The following is a 25262-nucleotide window of genomic DNA, read 5'->3' as shown; positions in this document are numbered from 1 at the left end:
TTGTTTGAGTTTGTTGTAGATTCTGTATATTAGCCCTTTGTCAGATGAGTATGTTGCAAAAATTTTCTCCCATTCTGTATGTTGCCTGTTCACTCTGATGGTAGTTTCTTTTGCTGTGCAGAAGTTCTTTAGTTTAATTAGATCCCATTTGTCAATTTTGGCTTTTGTTGCCATTGCTTTTGGTGTTTTAGACATGAAGTCCTTGGCCATGCCTATGTCCTGAATGGTATTGCCTAGGTTTTCTTCTAGAGTTTTTATGGTTTTAGGTCTAACATGTAAGCCTTTAATCCATCTTGAATTAATTTTTGTATAAGGTGTAAGGAAGGGATCCAGTTTCAGCTTTCTACATATGGCTAGCCAGTTTTCCCAGCACCATTTATTAAATAGGGAATCGTTTCCCCATTTCTTCTTTTTGTCAAGTTTGTCAAAGATCAGATAGTTGTAGATATGTGGCATTATTTCTGAGAGCTCTGTTCTATTCCATTGGTCTATATGTCTGTTTTGGTACCAGTACCATGCTGTTTTGGTTACTGTAGCCTTGTAGTATAGTTTGAAGTCAGGTAGTGTGATGCCTCCAGCTTTGTTCTTTTGGCTTAGGATTGACTTGGTTTTATCATTCATCCTCATTCATACCACCATCTGCTCAAGTCCCACACTGTTTTTTTTTTTTTTCAAAAGACCGTTCAATTTTTTCAGTGATGTTTTTAAAAATCTGATCATTTACATTCTGTTGCATAAAACTGTTCAATGACTTTTATTGCATTTAAGTTAAATTGAAAGCCATTATTAGAACCCACATGGCCTACAGAAATTGGTTCCTACCTAATCTCAAATTTTATTTCACATCATGCCTTCTCCACCCTCTTCTCTGCTCTCACTACTGCTCAGCCACATTGACTTTCTTTCCATTTCTTGAACAGGCAAGACTATTTCCTGCCTTAGGGCCAGAGTACTTGCTATTCCCTTTGCCTGGAATGTTCTTTACACACATCTTCCCCTGGATTTTTTTATTATTCAAGTTTCAACTAAAACAATTTCTTCTCAGGAAGACCCTATTCAACTACCCTATCTGCTAGATTTCTTCCAATTAATCTCAACTTTATTGTTTTCACAGCACAGTATCTCTGCCTATAATGTTGGTTTTGGGCAAAATAATTTTTATGTGATTATAAAATAGAAATAGAAATATCTAATATATCAGAAATGCAAATAAAGCTCCTGTCAAATAAAGGATTACTAATAAATTGTGACTTATTTATTATTTAAAAATTATTTTTTCTTTCTATCAAGCATGCAAATGACTCATGCTTATTTTGAGGTTAAATATGAAAAATGGTAGTAGAAATACATTTTTATCTTCTCTTTTCTATAGTTCACTTATGCATTTTGTCAATAAACATTATTGCATGTTTTGTCTATGCTGGGTGTGAAGCTTGATTCTGGAAATACCAAGATAAATGATAGCATCCTTAATCACAAGCAGCTCAAGCTCTAATAGGGAGACTTTATTAGAGGCACACTGCATCTCATTCATCTCCTGAGGCAGTGTGATAGGAATTAGGTAAGAAATGAGTTCTGTGGGGACACTGCATAGGGATGGAGGAATTGGTCCACAAAATCCTCCAATGAGATGAGTTTCAAAGGGATAAGAGAAGATGGTCAGATGGTAAAGGACAGGAAGCTCATTCCATGCTTTCAGGTGATAAATTCTGTGTGTTTTTTGCTAGACTGTGAACTCCATGAGGTCAGGGTCTTACTTTGTTCAATATTGTATCTCCAGCACCTAGGACAGCACTTGGTACACATAGTCTCTCATTAGGTATCCTTGAATGAGTCCCTCTAAGGCATAGTGTGATTTACTCTGGTGCCTATACAAGATACAGATGGGTTTTTAAACTCATAATTTGATAGAGAAAATGAGATTTTTGAGGTTGACAATTATAATGAGAACTATAAATAATTTACTATGCATTAATATTCAGTGAATTATAAAGCCTATCTAGTGGTTTCAGATATTGATTTATAGTTTCTTCTTACTGAGGAAGTGGTTTTAACCCATAATTAGTACTGTTAATTGATGAGATTCTGCTCAGTCTTGTTCATATCCTCTGTTGTTTGTCTCAGGGTGCTCTTAACCCATTGGTATGACCACATTCTTTTCTACTCCTTTATCTCTGATTTTTTAGTCTTTGCTTTCTCCTGAAGTCCTTTAATACCAACCAGCACACTGCAAAGTGCTGAGTGCCTATCTGCCTGCTACTGAGAATGCCTCTGTAATGTTGCTGTCATTTTCTGTAAGTTTCCAAGATTGTCCCCTATTCTCCTTAGCAATTGCATTCTTCTGCAAGAACAATGCCCATTAGTGATGATAGTGAAAAGGTAACAAAAATCCCTTTGGTCAGAAGAATCATTTTGTTCTTGGAGTCTGAACTGAAAACAGAACCTAGTTTCCTGCCTGCCACCCACAAGCATAGTATAGTAGTAAGATCATAGGCTTCATGTCCAGATGCTTGGGTACAGATCCCAGCATCATGACTTACAATTCCTGCTGCTTTAGATTCATTTCTTCCTTCTCCACCCTGCTCTACCCAGGAAGGCTGCTTCCATTAAAGTACATGCATGAGATCAGGCTCTGGCCCCAGTGGGATATGGCCAGTATAAAACTCTAGCAAGAAGGTACTTATTCCCTTGACCCTTCGTAGACATACAGCTGTCTATGCCCCTTGACACAATCTCTCTGCAATTCTGTCGGATACTCACATACAACTCTTCCTCCCTCTCCTTTTTGGGTTCTGATAAACTCTCCCTCTTGGGAGTAGTGTTGGGGGAAGTCTAGTGGCAGAGATGATGTCAGTTTTATTACTAATAGCTCCAGGTTCATGCAATATCCCTTGTGGTGACCCTACATGCCATCTATTAGCTCCTGTGTAAACAAACAAATGTTGCCATTGTTTCAAGTTAGAAATCTGACTGATACACTAACTATGTGACCCTAGGCCAGGTACTTAACCTTCTCGTGCTTCAGTTTTCTCATCTGTGAAACAGAATTAACAATGATACCTACATTATGGGGCTTGGGTTAAAATTAAATGAGAAAATTTCTGGCATATAGTAAACACTCAATAAACAATAGCTTTTAGGGCTACTATTTGTTGCATGGTAACACTTTCTGTGAAGCATAATTAGATAAATAGTTCCCTGAAGATTATTTTGTTGGCCTTTGCTTGATTATCTCAATCCCAAATCCCTGTCAGCTGTACACCTACTGTGAATCAGGACAGGAAACATATTAAGGATACAAAGTTAAGGCTGGGCATGGTGGCTCATGCCTGCAATACCAGCACTTTAGGAGGCTGAGGTGAGTGGATCACTTGAACTCAGGAGTTCAAGAACAGCCTGGGCAACATGACAGAACCCTATCTCTACAAAAAATACAAAAATTAGCTGAGTGTGGTGGTGTGCTCCCATAGTGCCAGCTACTCAGGAGGCTGAGGTAGAAGAATGGCTTGCACCTGGGAGGTCAAGGCTGCAGTGAGCTGAGATCATGCCACTGCACTCCAGTCTTGGCAATAGAGTGAGACCCTGTCTCAAAAAAAAATGGGATACAAAGTTTGATAAACATATGCTGTCCAGACTACAAGGACCTCAAAAACCACAATATAAAGTGATGAGTACTAACATAGAAACATAGTTATGCCTCAGGGATATGTTCTGAGAAATGTGATGTTAGGCAATTTCATCATTTTGTAAACATAGAGTTTACTCACACAAACCTAGATGCCTATTGCTTCTAGGCTACAAACCTGTGTAATGTTACTGCCTAAATATTGTAGGCAATTGTAACACAGTGGTAAGTATTTGTGTGTCTAAACATAGAAAAGGCATAATAAAAATATAGTATATTGGGCAACTGTGGTGGGAGGGATTGCTTGAGCCAAGGAGTTTGATACTAGCTTGGGTAATATAGTGAGACCTTCACTCTCCAAATACTAAAACTAAAAATAAATTAGCTGAGTGTGGTGGCACTTGTCTATAATCCTAGCTACATGAGAGGCTGAAACGGAGGATCACTTGAGCCCAGGAGGTCAAGGCTGCTGTAAGCCATGATCACAATAATTCATTCCAGCCTAGGTGACAGAGCAATACCCTGTCTCAAAAAAACAAAAACAAAACAAAACAAAAACAGTATAAGTGATAAAAAATGGTACACCTGTATAAGGCACTTACCATGAATGGAGCTTGTACCACTGGAAGTTGTTCTGGGTGAGTCAGTGAGTAGTGAGTGCATGTGAAGGCCTAGGACATTACTGTACACTATGGTAGACTTTATAAACACTGTACACTTAAGTGACACTAAATTTATAGAAAAACATTTTTCTTTCTTCTATAATAAATTCACCTTAACTTACTATGACATTTTTACTTTATCAAATTTCAAATTTTTAAAATTTTTTGACTCTCTTATAATAACACAATATAAAACACAAACACATTGTACAGTTACATAAAATATTTGTCTTTATATCATTCTACAAACTTTTTCTATTTTAAAATTTTTTATTATTTTTTCTTTACTTTTTAAACTTTGTTGTTAAAAACTAACACAAAACTAGCCTACACCGGGTCAGGATCATCAAGATGTCACTAGGCGATATGAAATTTTCAGCTCCATTATAGTAGTATGGGACCCCCATGGTGCATCAGGTTCGTTGTTAACCAAAATGCTGTTATGGGGTACATGGATGTATTTTTAAAACTGTTATGAGAGCTCAGATGGGAAGCAGAGGAAATTCCCAAGACGATGGTAAAAACAATTCCCCGAAATGATGGTTAATTCTGTTTGAAACCTAGAAAAAAATCAAGTACAGGTAAAAGAAAGCAGTGAGTTTCTGAGGGCATATTCCCAGGAAAATAAAAACAGACCGACTATGAATACATTGAGAAGATAGTTATAGTTTTGCTGGAAATTTTGAGGGGATTAGTGATAGGTACATAGAAAATCAAGAGAGTAAGCATGATCTCACCTATATGTGGAATCTAAAAAAGTTGATCTCATAAAAGTAGAGAGGAGAATTGTGGTTACCAGAGGCTAGGGAGGGTAGAGGGAGGGAGAAATGGTGAGAGGTTGGTCAGTAGGTATAAAGTTGCAATTAGATGGGTGGAATGAATTCTGAAGTTCTATTGCACAGTAGGGGGACTATTGTTAAAACAATGTATTGTATATTTTAAAATAGCTAGAAGATTCTGAATAATCTCACCACAAAGAAATGAGAAATGTTTGAGGTGATGGATATGCTAATTACCCAGATTTGATCATTACACAATGTATACATATATTGAAATATCACACAGTACCCTATAAATATGTATTATTATTATGTGTCAATTAAACATTTTAAAGCTTAAATAAACTGAGGAGGTAAAAAAGTCAAAACAACCCAATAGAAAATAAAAAGTCTGAAGAAAGAAAATTTAATCATAGCTAGGGAATAGATACTTCAACTTTCTGATTCTATAGCTCAGCTGTGGCTAATGTTTATAAGGTACAAAAATTGAAAACACTGACTAATTTTTTAACCTAAAATTATGGCATAGCTTTATGGCGGTGGGGGGGTGATAAAAGGAGAAAAAGTTTAGGAATGGTTTGAGAGTGGAAAAGATACATATTAGAAATCATCATCTTCCACATAATTAGAAGTAGAAACAAAAAGAAAAACATTAAGAAATATCAGTATTAATATGTTATTCAGAAACAACTAAGAGTTAAAGAAGGTTCATTTGAGGAACAGATACCAAAGATGAGGGAGGAGAAAAGGGTAATACTTTATTTCTTGGAAAACTTTGAGGTTAGTTTTAGAAAGTATATGAATGCATTTCTAAAACTTGAGTTTTAGAAAGCATATGAATGCATTATTGAATAAAATAAATATAAATATGAAATTAAATACCTTACACAAAAGGAATTATATGTAAGGGAGAGGTGAGAGTGGTCCTAGAATAATAGTTTGGTAGGACATTATGAGCAATTCGCAATAGTAAAACGGTTGCACTTCAGAACTCCAAGTAGCTAATAAAAACAGGAGAATCACATGCTGATTTCCATTTTAGAGAAGAATTTCTTAGCTAATTTTGAAAATGGATAGAGTGAGGAATGAACGGTATCCAGGAAAGTAGTTATGATAGTTCAACAGGGAAACAATGAGGTTTGAAATAAGATATTGGCAATCATCACACAAAGCAAAGACATGGTTTGAGATATTTCTTGAAGCTAAAATCAGCAGAATTTGGTGATTAATTAGATGTGGGAAGTAAAAGAAATCAAAGTTAATACAGGAGCTTCTACTTTTTGGTTGATAGTGTAGATATTTGTTCTTATAACAAACATAAGAGCAAATTTATGGAATGACATGGTTTTAAAAATCTAGATGCCTGGATTACATCCAGTTAGACTGATGTAGTAGACAATAACACAAACAATTTTAAAAATCAAGGAAAAACCTCAAAACTGGAGATAAACGATTTAAAAGCTTCTGGTGTATAAGTGGTAGTTGAAGTCACTGTTCAAGAAAATAATGTCTGGCCAAGCTAAGGAGCATCTATATAAAGAGGATCCAGTAATGAAGCCTAAGAAATGTATTAATTCCTTATTAATTTAATCATTCTTTCAACAAATATTTTTAAGCATCTACTATGAGCTAGGCACTGACCAGTTCTTTGTAAAACTTCCATCAACATTTTCCTGTGGTTCTAAGTAAATTCTTTCTTTTAAACCTCTTAACATTTTGTGAAAATAGATGAAAATAAGAAAGACACTATGCATTTCATTATTTCACGATTATGTCATTTTACACTTATAAAAATGTAGGGAAAATACATAGTTGGAATGAAAGGAGAAGAAAAAGAAGGAATGATTGCCTTTGTAGGAACTGAAAGGTATAGAAGAACGTCAGGGTATTTGGGCAACCCTGACCCATGAACTGATCCATAAAGTAGAAGAAAAATGACTTGAGAAAGACCCAATCAAAGCATCAAAACAATTGGAAAAATCAAGTAAGCTATAGGGTCATGTAGAAATAGTAATTTGAGTATGAAAATATGGGATGGGATGGGACCATTTTCAGGGATATTCAATTCAGCCTTCATCTTCTGTTAAGCTGATCTATTATTTGGTATTGGAATGACATCACGGATCTTGGCTCTCTGGCACATTGTTATGTTGGTTACAGTAGCCTCAGTGTGGAACTACAGTTGAATTTCTATCATTAAAACCCTGGCGATATGATTTGTCAGGAAGATTCAGCTGGTGTTTATTATTGATCTGCGATTGTACTACTAAATGTATGTCAGCTTCTACAAGGATAGATCTGGGCTTCTTTTGGCAATTAAAGGAATATAAGAGGAGAATATAAGAAGGGAGCTGGATATTTTTATATTCAGACCTACCTATATAACTATTTAATTATTAAATATTTTTGTATTGTACCTTTATACTTCCTTCCCGCCTTCTCTTCCCTTTTCTGTTTCTTCTCTTTATTCTTTCTTGCCCTGTTCCAAGTCAGCACTAAAGCACAAACACATTAACATAAAACCGTGGTTCTCAAAGTGCAATTCCCTTGATAAGCAGAATCAGCATCATCTGAGAGCTTGTTAAAAATGCAAATTCTTGGACATCATCCCAGACCTACTGAATCTGAAACTCTGGGGATGGGACTCAGCTATCTGTGCTTTGCAAGCCTTTCAGGTGATTCTTATGTGTGATAAACTTAGAGAAACACCCAATAAAATGAAGAAATTGGAGACACACACACACCACAGAAAGAGACAGAGAGAGAGAATAATAAAATAATAAGATAATAAGATAAATCAAAAAGAGAAGTTTGAACATAGAATTGTTTTTATGGCAAACAAAAAGTTTGATTCTATGTTTTCCAAACAGATAAAAGCAAAGAAGGAAGCATTATTAATTTACGTGATTCCTTTGACACTGCATTCTATTCAAGAAAGAACCAACTTCCTTTCTCTGTTGCTCTTAGCAAAAGGATTTCTGAAGGGTTATCTAAGTAAGATATGTTTATTTCTTATTTCTCTATTCACTCTTTAATTCATCATAATTGGCCTCATCATCTATTGAAAATGCTCTTGATGACATCACCAGTGTAAAGTTCTCTTTCTAATATTCAGCAACATGAAACCCAACTAGTTATTCTAGTCTATTCCTTTTGATAGATGCATATTAGGAATATCATCAATTCATTCACTCAGCAAATAGTTGTTGAGCGGCCAGTATGTACCAGGCACTGTGCAGGACATTGTTGATAGCATGTAGAACAAAATGAAGTCTCTACCTTTATGGCCCCTGCAACCTAAGGAGAAAGAAAGGCAATTTATTTTCTTTTTATTTATTTATTTATTTTTGAGACAGAGTCTCATTCTATTGCCCAGGCTGGAGTGCAGTGGCATGATCTTGGCTCACTGCAACCTCCGCCTCCAGGATTCAATTAATTCTCGTGTCTCAGCCTCCCAAGTAACTGGGATTACAGGTACCTGCCACCACACCCAGCTAATTTTTGTATTTTTAGTAGAGACGGGGTTTTCCCATATTGATCAGGCTGGTCTCGAACTCCTGACCTCAGGTGATTCACCCGCCTCGACCTCCCAAAGTGCTGGGATTACAGGCATGAATACCATGCCCAGCCAAAAGGCAATTTTAAAATGAAGTAAAGCATAAAGAAATAAGTACCAAGATAGATATAGCTGCTGTGAACAAAAATAAAACAAGGCAAAGCCATAGCACCTGGAACGTATATGCTACTTTTGTTAGAGAGACCAAGGAAGATTTCTAGAGGAGTGAAATTTTAGCAGAAATCTATATGAAGTGAGAGACCAAGATTTTTAGATAGCTGAGGAAAGGCCATTTTTGGCAGAAAACATATCATACAAAAGGGCCCTAGGCAGAAACATTTTTATCAGAAGATCCATATGGCTGGAGTAGAATAAGTTATAGGGAAAATAGTGGGAATCAGGTTGGAAATATATGCAAGAAACAGACTATATATGTTGAAGGTAGAGGCAACAAGACTTGTGAATGGATTGAAATGAATGTGAAGTGTCATGAAAAGTAGGCATCAAGAAGAACCCCAAGGTTTTTGGCCTGAGCAATTAGGTAAATAATGTTGCATATTACATGGAAAGAAGATTTGGTTGAGATGGTGAGACAGGATATTAAAAGAAGTTGTGTGATGGACATGTTCAGTTTCAGTTGTCTATGGGACCTTAGAGAAGAGAGAAAAGAATATATACACTAGTCTGAAATTCTTGAAAGAGTAAAAAGTGATAATTAAATAAATTCATGGAACTGGATAAGATCAACTGGTGTGTGAATGCAGACAGAGAAAAGATGAGGACTAAGCCTGGGAGAACTCCAAAATTTAGAGGTCAGGAAGAAGAGAAGGAGCCAATTAAGAAGAGATTGATGAAGCAGAATAAAACCTTGAGAATACACAGTGTCAGTGATGCAGATGAAGAAGACATTTCACAAAAAAAGGTGGTGAACAATTATGTCAAATGCCACTTGGAGTTCAAGTAAAATTTTTTAAAAATCAAAATTGACCTTTGGATTTGGAAAGATAAAATAGTTGGTGTGAGAAACAAAGCTATTTCAGCAGAGTGCTGCAGGAAAATGACTGTAATAGCTAAATAAATATTGAGGATTCTACTATAAGGAGAAGCAGACATGCGGGACTGTAATTAGTATCTTTATCAAATACTAGCTAGTACAGAATGTTTAAATGTTAATAGTAATGAACTTACACAAAGTAAATAAATCAATTATTTGAAAGTAACACGAGATGAAATGAGGTCAAATGCACAAAAAGAGAGACTGGCCTCGGACAGAAGCATGGATATCCCAGCCCTTATAACAGGATGAAAGGAAGAACACAGATCTAGGTGCAGATGGATCAGCACATCTGATGGGCGGAAGACACAGTGGTTCTGTTCTGATTGTTTGTATTTCCAGAGAGAAAATAATTGAATGTGAGAAAGGGTGTTCATGAAAGTTTGGTGAGAGAGAAGATATGTAAAAAAATTGGGAGCGTGGGAGTTTATGGTCATTAATTTTTACTGAGACCAGTCATCATAGTTTCCTTTTCTAGCCAAACTCAGCTGTTGCTATGAAAAAAAAAAAAAAACAGAAAAGGAAAATTGGGTTGAAATGGTATCAGAATTTTCTAAACTAGATAGAAGGATGTGTGCAAGAAATTTGAAGTGCTAAACAACTGAACAATTCTGATGCTACACTGGGGAATCTAAATTTAATAAAGAGAAAAAATGAGCAAATAAAGAAGACAAGCATACTAAAATATTATGGTTTAATGGATTAGTGGCTCCAAAGAGCCGAAAGGATTATTGGATTGAATATGTTAGCTAGAAAGACAAGTGATGGAGGTCTGAAAACAGTGGATAAAGACAAGATTTTGGAATTGTGCAGTCAAAGAAAGAATAGATATTTGTTTTAGAAATTTAGAAAATATAAACAAAATCAACTTATGGAAAGCATATATATGACATGCATACACATTTGTGTACATGGGTGTGTTTCTGAAGTTAGTATTTTTCATTGATCTATATTCATCACTGTACCAATGATATATGATGTAATTATTGTAGCTATTTTGTCTAATAGTGCAAGTTCTACTGTTTATTTCTCCTTTATAATTCATCTTATTCTTTTTTATCTTATTTTCTTTTTATTTATTTATTTATTTTTATTATTATACTTTAAGTTTTAGGGTACATGTGCACAATGTGCAGGTTAGTTACCTATGTATACATGTGACATGCTGGTGCGCTGCACCGACTAACTCGTCATCTAGCATTAGGTATATCTCCCAATGCTATCCCTCCCCCCTCCCCCTACCCCACAACAGTCCCCAGAGTGTGATGTTCCCCTTCCTGTGTCCATGTGTGCTCATTATTCAATTCCCATCTATGAGTGAGAATATGCGGTGTTTAGTTTTTTGTTCTTGCGATAGTTTACTGAGAATGATGATTTCCAATTTCATCCATGTCCCTACAAAGGACATGAACTCATCAGTTTTTATGGCTGCATAGTATTTCATGGTGTATATGTGCCACATTTTCTTAATCCAGTCTATCATTGTTGGACATTTGGGTTGGTTCCAAGTCTTTGCTATTGTGAATAGTGCCGCAATAAACATACGTGTGCATGTGTCTTTATAGCAGCATGATTTATAGTCCTTTGGGTATATACCCAGTAATGGGATGGCTGGGTCAAATGGTATTTCTAGTTCTAGATCCCTGAGGAATCGCCACACTGACTTCCACAGTGGTTGAACTAGTTTACAGCCCCACCAACAGTGTAAAAGTGTTCCTATTTTCCACATCCTCTCCAGCACCTGTTGTTTCCTGACTTTTTAATGATCGCCATTCTAACTGGTGTGAGATGATATCTCATTGTGGTTTTGATTTGCATTTCTCTGATGGCCAGTGATGGTGAGCATTTTTTCATGTGTTTTTTGGCTGCATAAATGTCTTCTTTTGAGAAGTGTCTGTTCATGTCTTTTGCCCAGTTTTTGATGGGGTTGTTTGTTTTTTTCTTGTAAATTTGTTTGAGTTCATTGTTGATTCTGGATATTAGCCCTTTGTCAGATGAGTAGGTTGCGAAAATTTTCTCCCATTTTGTGGGTTGCCTGTTCACTCTGATGGTAGTTTCTTTTGCTGTTCAGAAGCTCTTTAGTTTAATTAGATCCCATTTGTCAATTTTGGCTTTTGTTGCCATTGCTTTTGGTATTTTAGACGTGAAGTCCTTGCCCGTGCCCATGTCCTGAATGGTAATGCCTAGGTTTTCTTCTAGGGTTTTTATGGTTTTAGGTCTAACGTTTAAGTCTTTAATCCATATTGAATTGATTTTTGTATAAGGTGTAAGGAAGGGATCGAGTTTCAGCTTTCTACATATGGCTAGCCAGTTTTCCCAGCACCATTTACTAAATAGGGAATCCTTTCCCCATTGCTTGTTTTTCTCAGGTTTCTCAAAGATCAGATAGTTGTAGATATGCAGCGTTATTTCTGAGGGCTCTGTTCTGTTCCATTGGTCTATATGTCTGTTTTGGTACCAGTACCATGCTGTTTTGGTTACTGTAGCCTTGTAGTATAGTTTGAAGTCAGGTAGCGTGATGCCTCCAGCTTTGTTCTTTTGGCTTAGGATTGACTTGGTGATGAGGGCTCTTTTTTGGTTCCATATGAAGTTTAAAGTAGTTTTTTCCAATTCTGTGAAGAAAGTCATTGGTAGCTTGATGGGGATGGCGTTGAATCTGTAAATTACCTTGGGCAGTATGGCCATTTTCATGATATTGATTCTTCCTACCCATGAGCATGGAATGTTCTTCCATTTGTTTGTATCCTCTTTAATTTCACTGAACAGTGTTTTGTAGTTCTCCTTGAAGAGGTCCTTCACGTCCCTTGTAAGGTGGATTCCTAGGTATTTTATTCTCTTTGAAGCAATTGTGAATGGGAGTTCACTCATGATTTGGCTCTCTGTTTCTCTGTTATTGGTATATAAGAATGCTTGTGATTTTTGCACATTGATTTTGTATCCTGAGACTTTGCTGAAGTTGCTTATCCACTTAAGGAGATTTTGGGCTGAGACAATGGGATTTTCTAGATATACAATCATGTCATCTGCAAACAGGGACAATTTGACTTCCTCTTTTCCTAATTGAATACCCTTTATTTCCTTCTCCTGCCTAATTGCCCTGGCCAGAACTTCCAACACTATGTTGAATAGGAGTGGTGAGAGAGGGCATCCCTGTCTTGTGCCAGTTTTCAAAGGGAATGCTTCCAGTTTTTGCCCATTCAGTATGATATTGGCTGTGGGTTTGTCATAGATAGCTGTTATTATTTTGAGATACATCCCATCAACACCTAATTAATTGAGAGTTTTTAGCATGAAGCGTTGTTGAATTTTGTCAAAGGCCTTTTCTGCATCTATTGAGATAATTATGTGGTTTTTGTCTTTGGTTCTGTTTATATGCTGGATTACATTTATTGATTTGCATATATTGAACCAGCGTTGCATCCCAGGGATGAAGCCCACTTGATCATGATGGATAAGCTTTTTGATGTGCTGCTGGATTTGGTTTGGCAGTATTTTATTGAGGAGTTTTGCATCAATGTTCATCAAGGATATTGGTCTAAAATTCTCTTTTTTTTTTGTTGTGTCTCTGCCTGGCTTTGGTATCAGGATGATGCTGGCCTCATAAAATGAGTTAGGGAGGATTCCCTCTTTTTCTATTGATTGGAATAGTTTCAGAAGGAATGATACCAGTTCCTCCTTGTACCTCTGTTAGAATTCGGCTGTGAATCCATCTGGTCCTGGACTCCTTTTGGTTGGTAAGCTATTGATTATTGCCACAATTTCAGCTCCTGTTATTGGTCTATTCAGAGATTCAACTTCTTCCTAGTTTAGTCTTGGGAGAGTGTATGTGTCGAGGAATTTATCCATTTCTTCTAGATTTTCTAGTTTATTTGCGTAGAGGTGTTTGTAGTATTCTCTGATGGTAGATTGTATTTCTGTGGGATCGGTGGTGATATCCCCTTTATCATTTTTTATTGCATCTATTTGATTCTTCTCTCTTTTTTTCTTTATTAGTGTTGCTAGCGGTCTATCAATTTTGTTGATCCTTTCAAAAAACCAGCTCCTAGATTCATTAATTTTTGAAGGGTTTTTTTGTATCTCTATTTCCTTCAGTTCTGCTCTGATTTTAGTTATTTCTTGCCTTCTGCTAGCTTTTGAATGTGTTTGCTCTTGCTTTTCTAGTTCTTTTAATTGTGATGTTGGTGTGTCAATTTTGGATCTTTCCTGCTTTCTCTTGTGGGCATGTAGTGCTATAAATTTCCCTCTACACACTGCTTTGAATGCGTCCCAGAGATTCTGGTATGTTGTGTCTTTGTTCTCGTTGGTTTCAAAGAACATCTTTATTTCTGCCTTCATTTCATTATGTACCCAGTAGTCATTCAGGAGCGGGTTGTTCAGTTTCCATATAGTTGAGTGGTTTTGAGTGAGTTTCTTAATCCTGAGTTCTAGTTTGATTGCACTGTGGTCTGAGAGATAGTTTGTTATAATTTCTGTTCTTTTACATTTGCTGAGGAGAGCTTTACTTCCAAGTATGTGGTCAATTTTGGAATAGGTGTGGTGTGGTGCTGAAAACAAATGTATATTCTGTTGATTTGGGGTGGAGAGTTCTGTAGATGTCTATTAGGTCAGCTTGGTGCAGAGCTGAGTTCAATTCCTGGGTATCCTTGTTGACTTTCTGTCTTGTTGATCTGTCTAATGTTCACAGTGGGGTGTCAAAGTCTTCAGTTATTAATGTGTGGGAGTCTAAGTCTCCTTGTAGGTCACTCAGGAGTTGCTTTATGAATCTGGGTGCTCCTGTATTGGGTGCATATATATTTAGGATAGTTAGCTCTTCTTGTTGAATTGATCCCTTTCCCATTATGTAATGGCCTTCTTTGTCTCTTTTGATCTTTGTTGGTTTAAAGTCTGTTTTATCAGAGACTAGGATTGCAACCCCTACCTTTTTTTGTTTTCCATTTGCTTGGTAGATCTTCCTCCATCCTTTTATTTTGAGCCTATGTGTGTCTCTGCATGTGAGATGGGTTTCCTGAATACAACACACTGATGGGTCTTGACTCTTTATCCAATTTGCCAGTCTGTGTCTTTTAATTGGAGCATTTAGTCCATTTACATTTAAAGTTAATATTGTTATGTGTGAATTTGAACCTGTCATTATGATGTTAGCTGGTTATTTTGCTCGTTAGTTGATTCAGTTTCTTCCTAGTCTCAATGGTCTTTACATTTTGGCATGATTTTGCAGTGGCTGGTACTGGTTGTTCCTTTCCATGTTTAGCGCTTCCTTCAGGAACTCTTTTAGGGCAGGCCTGGTGGTGACAAATCTCTCAGCATTTGCTTGTCTATAAAATATTTTATTTCTCCTTCACTTATGAAGCTTAGTTTGGCTGGATATGAAATTCTGGGTTGAAAATTCTTTTCTTTAAGAATGTTGAATATTGGCCCCCACTCTCTTCTGGCTTGTAGAGTTTCTGCTGAGAAGTCCGCTTTTTAGTCTGATCCACTTCCCTTTGTGGGTAATCCGACCTTTCTCTCTGGCTGCCCTTAACATTTTTTCCTTCATTTCAACATTGGTGAATCTGACAATTATGTGTCTTGCAGTTGCTCTTCTCGAGGAGTATCTTTGTGGCATTTTCTGTATTTCCTGAATCTAAATGTTGGCCTGCCTTGCTAGATTGGGGAAGTTCTCCTGGATAATATCCTGCAGAGTGTTTTCCAACTTGGTTCCATTCTCCCCATCACTTTCAGGTACACCAATCAAACGTAGATTTGGTCTTTTCACATTGTCCCTTATTTCTTGGAGGCTTTGTTCGTTTCTTTTTATTCTTTTTTCTCTAAACTTCCCTTCTCGCTTCATTGCATTCATTTCATCTTCCATTGCTGATACCCTTTCTTCCAGTTGATCGCATCGGCTCCTGAGGCTTCTGCATTCTTCCCGTAGTTCTCAAGCCTTGGATTTCAGCTCCATCAGCTCCTTTAAGCACTTCTCTGTATTGGTTATTCTAGTTATACATTCGTCTAAATTTTTTTCAAAGTTTTTAACTTCTTTGCCTTTGGTTTGAATTTCCTCCTGTAGCTCATAGTTTGATCGTCTGAGGCCTTCTTCTCTCAACTCGTCAAAGTCATTCTCCGTCCATCTTTGTTCCATTGCTGGTTAGGAACTGCGATCCTTTGGAGGAGGAGAAGTGCTCTGCTTTGTAGAGTTGCCATTTTTTCTGCTCTGTTTTTTCCCCATCTTTGTGGTTTTGTCTACTTTTGGTCTTTGATGATGGTGATGTACAGATGGGTTTCTGGTGTGGATGTGCTTTCTGTTTGTTAGTTTTCCTTCTAACAGACAGGACCTTCAGCTGCAGGTCTGTTGGAGTTTGCTAGAGGTCCACTCCAGACACTGTTTGCCTGGGTATCAGCAGCGGTGTCTGCACAACAGTGGTTTTTCATGAACCGCGAATGCTGCTCTCTGATCGTTCCTCTGGAAGTTTTGTCTCAGAGGAGTACCTGGCCGTGTGAGGTGTCAGTCTGCCCCTACTGGGGGGTGCCTCCCAGTTAGGCTGCTCGGGGGTCAGGGGTCACGGACTCACTTGAGGAGGCAGTCTGCCCGTTCTCAGATCTTCAGCTGCGTGCTGGGAGAACCACTGCTCTCTTCAAAGCTGTCAGACAGGGACATTTAAGTCTGCAGAGATTACTGCTGTCTTTTTGTTTGTCTGTGCCCTGTCCCCAGAGGTGGAGCCTACAGAGGCAGGCAGGCCTCCTTGAGCTGTGGTGGGCTCCAACCAGTTGGAGCTCTCCGGCTGCTTTGTTTACCTAAGCAAGCCTGGACAATGGCGGTCGCCCCTCCCCCAGCCTCGCTGCCACCTTGCAGTTTGATCTCAGACTGCTATGCTAGCAATCAGCGAGACTCCGTGGGCGGAGGACCCTCTGAGCCATGTGCAGGATATAATCTCCTGGTGCGCCATTTTTTAAGCCTGTCAGAAAAGCGCAGTATTCGGGTGGGAGTGACCTGATTTTCCAGGTGCCATCTGTCACCCCTTTCTTTGACTAGGAACAGGAACTCCCTGACCCCTTGCGCTCCCCGAGTGAGGCAATGCCTCACCCTGCTTTGGCTCGCGCACGGTGCACTGAACCCACTGACCTGCACCCATTGTCTGGCACTCCCTAGTGAGATGAACCCGGTACCTCAGATGGAAATGCAGAAGTCACCCGTCTTCTGAGTCGCTCATGCTGGGAGCTGTAGACTGGAGCTGTTCCTATTTAGCCATCTTGGCTGCTCCCCAATCATCTTATTCTTAACCACTTGTTCTTCAAGCTAAAATTTTAAGTAATGAAAGATACCCACTTGTGTTTTGCTTAGAATTTCAGCACAGTTATTTCATAACTTTTGTTCAACGATGTAGTCTTTTCATTTTGTTTTTATGTTATTCTAGAAATTTATTTTACACAAAATATTTTGCAAAATGTTATTATTCTAATAAAAAATAATGCAAGTAAAGATTGCCTGCACAATAGCTAATGGGTTATTACTAGCATAAAACCCATCTTTTCTGTATAAATATTTTGTATTGGATCAACTTATTGAACTGTCTTAGAAGTTTTTTAATTCACTCTTTTGGATTTTCTAAGTAAATTACCAGTTCATATATAAATATAATAATTTTATTTTCTTCTTCCAAGTACTTAAAGCTCAATTTTTAAGAATTTTCAATCCCTGGACATTCTAGAACATTTTGGATACTAATGTTGAGACAAGATATTCTTAAATTATTCTTAATTTCACTGGTAATTCAAAATAAAGCCATTTAGTCAGGTGCAGTGGTTCATGCCTGTAATCCCAGCACTTTGGAAGGCCACGGTGGGTGGATCATTTGAGGTCAGGTGTTCGAGACCAGCCTAGTCAACATGGTGAAACCCCATCTCTACTAAAAATACAAAAATTAGCTTGGAGCAGTGGCGTGTGCTTGTGGTCCCAGCTACTCGGTAGGCTGAGGCAGGAGAATCACTTGAAACTGGGAAGCAGAGGTTGCAGTAAGCCGAAATCGTGCCACTGCACTCCAGTCTGGGCAGCAGAGCCAGACTCCATCTCGAAAAATATAGTAAATAAATATATAAATAAAGCCATTTAAAATATAGATATGTCTTATAAAATAGGAGAGAAAAAAACAATGATTCCCCCTGAGAAATCAATCCCCAACCATTGCAAAATGAACAAGCCAGCTATATGCAAAATTCTTAGTTTCTTATGGTAAATAACTACAGATTGCAAAGTGGCTGCAATTATCCACTTTGTCCTTTGTCCATGACCTTTTGCAATGACACTTGGTAGCTCCTCCCATCAAGAGAAGAAGTCACTCTGCCCTGCCTCTTGAGTCTGGACTGGCCTGCAACCTGCTTTGGCCAACAGGATGTGGAAAATAAAAGTGTGCTTGTTCTGAGCCCAAGCCTCCAACAGGAAAGACAAAGAACTGTGCTAAACATAACCCTGTGAATTGTATGAATAGTGAAAATTATATATTTTATATATATGTAAAACTGCGATTGACTGAGATAATATAGAATTTAAAAAGTTATCAGCACAAAACATTCAGAAAATAACTTGTTGCACAGAGATTTATAATGATGGGCATTTCTAAATGTTAGAAAACAATAGTTGATTCGCAGAGAACTTAGGCTACATTTGCAAAATCACTTATGTTCTGAAACAAAAAGAAGGGTCCCTAAAATTAATGATTCATTAGCGCATTCAAGAGATTTAAAATTCTAGCACATAACGATTCCTTCATTTGTCTCTATCAGAGAGCACACTGACAGTCTGCTCTCTGGGTAACACAAGAACTTAGCTTTGTTTGACAACTCTCATTCCCTGGAAAAGGATGTTTCAGTTTCAGTACAGCAACATACTGCTTAGCATGCTTTTTTTTTTTTTAAGTGACTTTGGCTTCACTGTCAATAAAGTCCCATTTCGATGTATCAGTTTTATGTCCCCTCATTAGTATTTGGCAAGAAAAATCAGGCAACACATGTAGTCAGCTTATAACAAGTTTATGAATTTGTATTTTAATCCACTTCTGGGAAAAGACAAGCAGCCAAAGATCCAAATGATATATTAATGGTCTAAATTTTACTCTAATTCATCTTTTTCCAATATATGAGAGGTAATGAGGACCTAACTAAGTATTGCATAAGTCTTTTCAACTAACATTGGTTCACTTTTGAGGTCACAGGCTCCCTCAGTAAAATCTCAGATTCTACATGCCCCTTGGTGTCTTATTCCCCACTTCAATATCAGAAGCAATGTGTCTTGATATTTCTTCATTGCTTGTTCGTGTGGGGATTTTTTACATGGTTAACCAAAAACTAGTATTTTCTGCTTAGGTTGCCAATAAATAGATCCGTATTCATGGCTTCAAATGAATAGCATGTGATTTTTTTAATGCTTTTGTTGGTTGTACCTTGACTTGTTCTAGATAGGATTAAAGGGTTTTATCTAAGGAAAATATGAATTTTGGAAGTTTTTCCTTTATAAACATAGCATCATCATTTTTAAAAGCCTTTTAATATATAAAGTATCGTTTTCATGTGTCTTTTGGGAAATTAACTGTGATTAAAAATGTTATTAGAATGAAAAAGATCATATATTGTATGATTCCACTTTTATGAAAAATCCAGAAAAGAGACTCTATAGAGATAGAAAGTAGATTAGTGATTGCCTGGGGCTGGGGGTGGAGATAGGGATGGCTACAAATGTCATAAGGGATCTCTTGGGAGTGATGAGAATATTCTAAATTGGAGTTGTATTGTGCAACTCCATAAATTTACCAAAAATCATTGAAATCACTTAAACTTCAGTGTGAATTTTTATATTTAAGTATAGTTAAGTAAACTATACTTAAACAAAGCTTTTATTTAAAAATGTTTTTAGTTAAACCTAAGCAATTATTTATAACATTTTAAAATTATTCTTAAGTCTATAGGGCTCTGAATAACAAAGCTTTCAGTTACTGAAATACATCACACTCAGGCTGAAATAAACCTAATTCTTCAAGGGGCTCTTTTGACCTATTTGCCCCATTCTGGATGCCACAATAGTGGTTTTATTGTCAATTGGGTGTGTCTTGTATATATGTGTGTGTATGTGTATGTATATATGTATATATATACCTATATAGGTATATATATACCTATATGTATACATATATACACATATATACATATATACCTATATATACGTATATGTATATATAGGTATATATAGGTATGTATGTATGTATATATAGGTATGTATATATACATATATAGGTATATATATAAAATAACTAAAACGTTTGTTTCAATTTTAGCTTCAAATTATATAAAAAGTTTTAACTGTGAATAACTAAACTTAAGAAAGAAACTGAACCATGTATGGCAACCCTAACATAACTATATACACCAGGCAATGGAATTCTGGTATGATTATTCCATTTCCACATCCCCTAAGGAATTTATAAAACTCTTAACATGCTACAAATACAATAGCAACATTAATGACAAAAGTTTTCAAAAGCAATAGATATTATTTATTGAGTGCTTACCATGTATCAGGCATTACCAAGGGCTTAGCAAAATAGTGTTATTTAATTCACACACCAATTTAGGTATTATTATGCCCATTTTATTATAGAGGAAACTAAATCTTAAAATGTATTACTAACTTACCAGTGTCACACAGTAAGTAGGTGACAGAGCCAGCATTTGAATCCAAGTCTATCCATCACGCAGTAGATAAGAACCTGAATATCATGGGAAGCCAAGCTGGGTGTGAGTTTGGATGCTCCCCTCTCTAGCTACATATCCTTGGGAGTTACCAAAACTCTCAATGCTTTCATCTCCCACATTTATAAAATGAGGGTAATAATGCTATCTAGCCATTATAAAATGTTTGAAACAATTAAATGAGATAATGAATGTGAAGCTTTTAAAACTTCACTCGGAATATAGTGGCTTCTTAATAAATGATAACAAGTATTCATAAAAGAAATAATTACTATTAACTCTGGAGCAAAATATGCATTTTGAAATGAATACACAATTAACTGAGACTGTTAGTTTAACTTCATTCAAATTCTTAGGCAATCCACAAAATATAAATAAGGCAGTGAAATTTCAACCAACCCTCAAGTTCTTGACAACTATTAATATCTGCCACCACATCTGTCTGATTATCAGTGTTATCACTTCTTCTGCCTCTATAACCCTCAACTGTGCCATTTAAAAGATGTATTTCTAAAATTAAATGTTTAGTTGTAATTTCCTGACAATTTGTCAGCAATTACTACATACTAATAATTCCAATCGGATTTCAAAAATAATTTAATAAAGCATTGTGTTCATTAGAAAAATATTTTATTTTAGCAAACTTTTTAAAAATTTCACTAAAAAGTCTTCTTAAAAATCTTCCCAAGTCTTTGTAGATTCTGTGGCACATATACACCATGGAATACTATGCAGCCATAAAAAATGATGACTTCATGTCCTTTGTAGGGCCATGGATGAAGTTGGAAACCATCATTCTCAGCAAACTATGGCAAGGACAAAAAACCAAACACCACATGTTCTCACTCACAGGTGGGAATTGAACAATGAAAACACTTGGACACAGGGTGGGGAACATCACACACCAGGGCCTGTTGTGGGGTGGGGGGAGGGGTGAGGGATAGCATTAGGAGATATACCTAAGGTAAATGACGAGTTAATGGGTGCAGCACACCAACATGGTACATGTATACATATGTAACTAACCTGCACTTTGTGCACCGTAGAACTTAAAGTATATATATATATATATCTTCCCAAATCTTCTTATAGTTTTACACATATGTAACCATACTTGGAAAGACATAATGAGGGAATTTACATTTGTTCTATGCAGGTTTGTGTGAGAACAGCCACAGGTGATTATCGTTTTTGCGTTTAGAAGCTTAGGTTTAAAAAATTTAATTGGGCATTTTCTGGTTGAAAATTTAAAAAAATCATAGATACAATGATTAATAACCAGAATTCTAATTGAGAAAATAAACAACAGTATTTGCATGATGTTTACAAATTGGGTGCTCAGGGCAGATGACCCTGACAGCACATGAATGTAAGCTAAGCAGTTCCAGGCAGGCAGGGAGTCTCTGTTGCTCTACATACTTAAAGGAGAATCATGAAGAAAGAGGCTGCTCAATGGCCAAACTAGCTAAATGCTCAGGTTTAAGCAGGATTCTGTTGTTTTGTTTGTTTTTGTTTTGCTTTGTTTTTGGTAGAAACTTGCTGGATTTTTCAGGAAGGTGCTTAAGAGCACAGAACTAATAAATCTAAGTGAAACACTGAGAGTAGTTTGAGTGACTTGCCCAGGGCTGTATATGACGATTCTAGAGGGACCCGCACTTATACTCCGCTTGACCTCACTTAAAGTCCTCCAGCATCAGAAAACCAAGAATTCACAAAAATCACAGAGCAGACATTTAACTCTCACAGAGCTGGAGAAGTGATATTTGAAATAAATTTAATCAGGTTTCAGGGAAAAGGGGATTTAACTGACCCAAGAAGGCTATATATAGTAACATAAAATAGTGAAATTATGGCCAAATGTATATAATTTTAGATTATCAGTCATTTTACTTACAAGAACAATGAAGTGTAAAGAAATTTTGGTATTAACTTATGATAAACACCAAGACTTCACGTTTGTTTTCAAGTTCTTTAAATCGACATCAATTTTATAATTTTTATGTATTCATTTTCTGCTTAATCTAGAAATAATGGCAGTGAATTCATCAAAGTGATCATGAATTGCCTATATGTTCTTCTAGTTCTATCAATTTGTGCTTTAAATATCTTGAAACTTTGTTTTTAAAGTTTCACTCAAGTTTTGAATTGTATGTTTTTCTGTGACATTAACCTTGTATCATTATGTAGTGAAGCTCCATCCCTAGGAATGGTTTTTATGTGAAAATCCATTTTGTCTAATATTAGTATACTGATAACTGCTCTTTTTGGATAAAAACTCTCCCGTATGTATGTTTTTTGATCACTTAACTTTCAACCTTTAAGTGTTATTGTGTTTCATGATATATGATACATATATATATTCTAATAAGCTTGTTTTTAACTTAAACATTTAGTTATTTATACTTATTACAAATACTTAATTATTTTAACTTATTATAATCTGTGTGAGTTTGCTAAGGCTGACACTACAAAATACCCCAGACAATGCCTTAAGCAACACAATTTTACTTTCTCACAGTTCTGGAAGTTGGAAGTCCAAGATAATTGAAGGGGTTGGCAGATTTGGTTTCTTAGGAGGGCTGTTTTCCCTTTCCTTGCAGATGGCCATCTTCTTGCCGTGTCCTCACATAGTCTTGACTCTGTGCACATGCACCCTGGCATCTCTCTGTGTGTCCACATTTACACAATCAGCTTGGATTAGAGCCCACCCTAAAAAGCTCATTGTAATGTATTCACATTTCAAAAGGCTCTGTCTTCAAATACAGTCACCTCTGTGGTACTGGAGTTCAAGGTGTCAACATATGAATTTGGGGAGGACACAATTGAACCCATGGCACTATCTTTACATTTTGTGTATTTTATTTTTCCTAACTCTTCTATAATTTTCCTTTTCATTATTGCCTTCTATTTAATTGGTTGATTAACTTTATATATCCCACTATAATTTAAAGGTCATATATACTATTTCTTATTTATTAATAATCATCCTAGATTTATACACACATATGTATCAAATTCTAAAATTGATCAATACATCTGCCCTCATTCTGGAAAATTCCAGAACATCACAACACTTTAATCACTCCCTCCAAACATACAAGTTTATTTCAAACATTTTAAACATATTATTCTTTTTATTTAAGAAGCCATTATTGTTGTTTTATACAGTCAATATTTGTTTCTATGTACCTCTATATTTGCAACTTTCTTTGATTATTATTTTTTCTTTATCTTTGACTTGACAGCTAGAATCACTTCCTTTTGCCTGAAATATATCCTGCAGAATTTCTTTGAGCAATGATCTGATGTTAGTCAAATCCCTCATTATTGTTTTGGTCTGAAGATGTTTATATTTTGCTCACTGGAAAGAATTTTCCCTGGCGTACTGTTCTTGGATAATTCTTATATTTTCTGGATTCACTGAAGATAGTACTTCATGCATTTTTGATTTCTCAGCTTTCTGTTGAGGCAATAAGTTCTATGCGCCTCTGTCTCTGAAAGGGTAGAATTTGTTTCCGGCATCCTCACCCCACAAGGTCATGGAAACCTTGCTTGAATTCCCTGAGGTTGGGCAAATGCTTTCAGAACAAAGATTATTTTAAGGCCCTGCTCTCCTCTCTGGGTTCCTGCTTTCACTTAGTTTTTGGACTCTGAATATTTCTTTTCCTTGCCAGGGCATCAATGCATTTTACAAGTTATTGTTTTAGATTTTATTCAGAATTTTTATTTGTTTTTAGTAGGAAGGTCAGTCACAATATCTAGTCTGCCATTCTGCTGGAGAAATAAGTTTGGTTCATCTCTCATTTAAAGACAGTGGGGAGGATATTTGGGATATTTTTCTTTTTCTGTAATATAATTCCATGGGTGGGGGCTTCTCTCTGTGTGTGTGTGTGTGTGTGTGTGTGTGTGTGTGTGTGTCCCAATATGACATAACTGACATTGGGAGCAAGCTTGATGGTGAAAAGATGTCCAGCACCTTTAGGAATGAATATGAAATTATGAAATATTGAGAATTATAGCTCATGTCCTTGTTTAAGGAGGTGCAGCCTTGCTAGACATTGGTCTGTAGTGTGAGTCGCAAGAAGTCTCTGAGTTACCGTTTGTTTATAATTTGTGCTGCATAAATTAAGAAATAAGTGGCTTAAAAGCATGGAGAAATTGATACTAATTTACATGGAGTTATGTGGGCAAAATGAAAAGGGCTGAGGATTGAAGTCTGTATAAGAATGCACCCAGGAATAACAAAGAATGCTAGTTTCTCCTGCCATATCTGTAGGATATATAACTAATCCATCACAACACTTTCTCCCCTTAACCAAGAACTTGCTTGAGAATCCTTTTGAGCACAGTATTCTCAGCATTCAGTGTTAAACAATCAGAGAAGGCAATCAAGATAAAGCTATCAGCATAATAACAACTAATTGTTAATTGTATCTCCGTTGTTCTTTTCGTTTTTCAACTGGAATATTGCAATATTGTTAGTACTTTTTTTTTTCTTTGGAGACGGAGTCTTGGTCTGTCACCCAGGCTGGAGTGCAGTGGCGCCTTCTTGGCTCACTGCAACCTCTGCTTCCTGGGTTCGAGCGATTCCCCTGCCTCAGCCTCCCAAGTAGCTGGGATTATAGCCGCCCTCCACCACGCCCGGCTGATTTTTTGTATTTTAGTAGAGATGGGGTTTCACCATGTTGGCCAGGATGGTCTCGATCTCCTCACCTCGTGATCTGCCCGCTTCGGCCTCCCAAAGTGCTGGGATTACAGGCGTGAGCCACGTGCTGGGCGAGTAACATGTGTTTTTAGGTGCAGTGGGGAAAAAGAAGCTGTTCAATGTTATAACCACTCTTTCAGAAGCCCTGCTTCCTATGGTCAC

At 36.7% G+C, this 25262-nt stretch overlaps 1 protein-coding gene across 1 annotated transcript in view; it reads left to right on the top strand.

The window, feature by feature from the left end:
- Positions 1–25262, top strand: part of FGF5 (fibroblast growth factor 5) — a 703839-nt gene that overhangs the window by 577378 nt on the left and 101199 nt on the right. The gene's annotated exons all lie outside the window — the stretch shown is intronic.

This window comes from Pan paniscus, chromosome 3, assembly GCF_029289425.2.
Source record: "Pan paniscus chromosome 3, NHGRI_mPanPan1-v2.0_pri, whole genome shotgun sequence".
Classification (NCBI taxonomy): domain Eukaryota; kingdom Metazoa; phylum Chordata; class Mammalia; order Primates; family Hominidae; genus Pan; species Pan paniscus.
The sequence above is the reverse complement of the archived record's forward strand: the minus strand, read 5'-3'. Positions and strand labels throughout refer to the sequence as shown.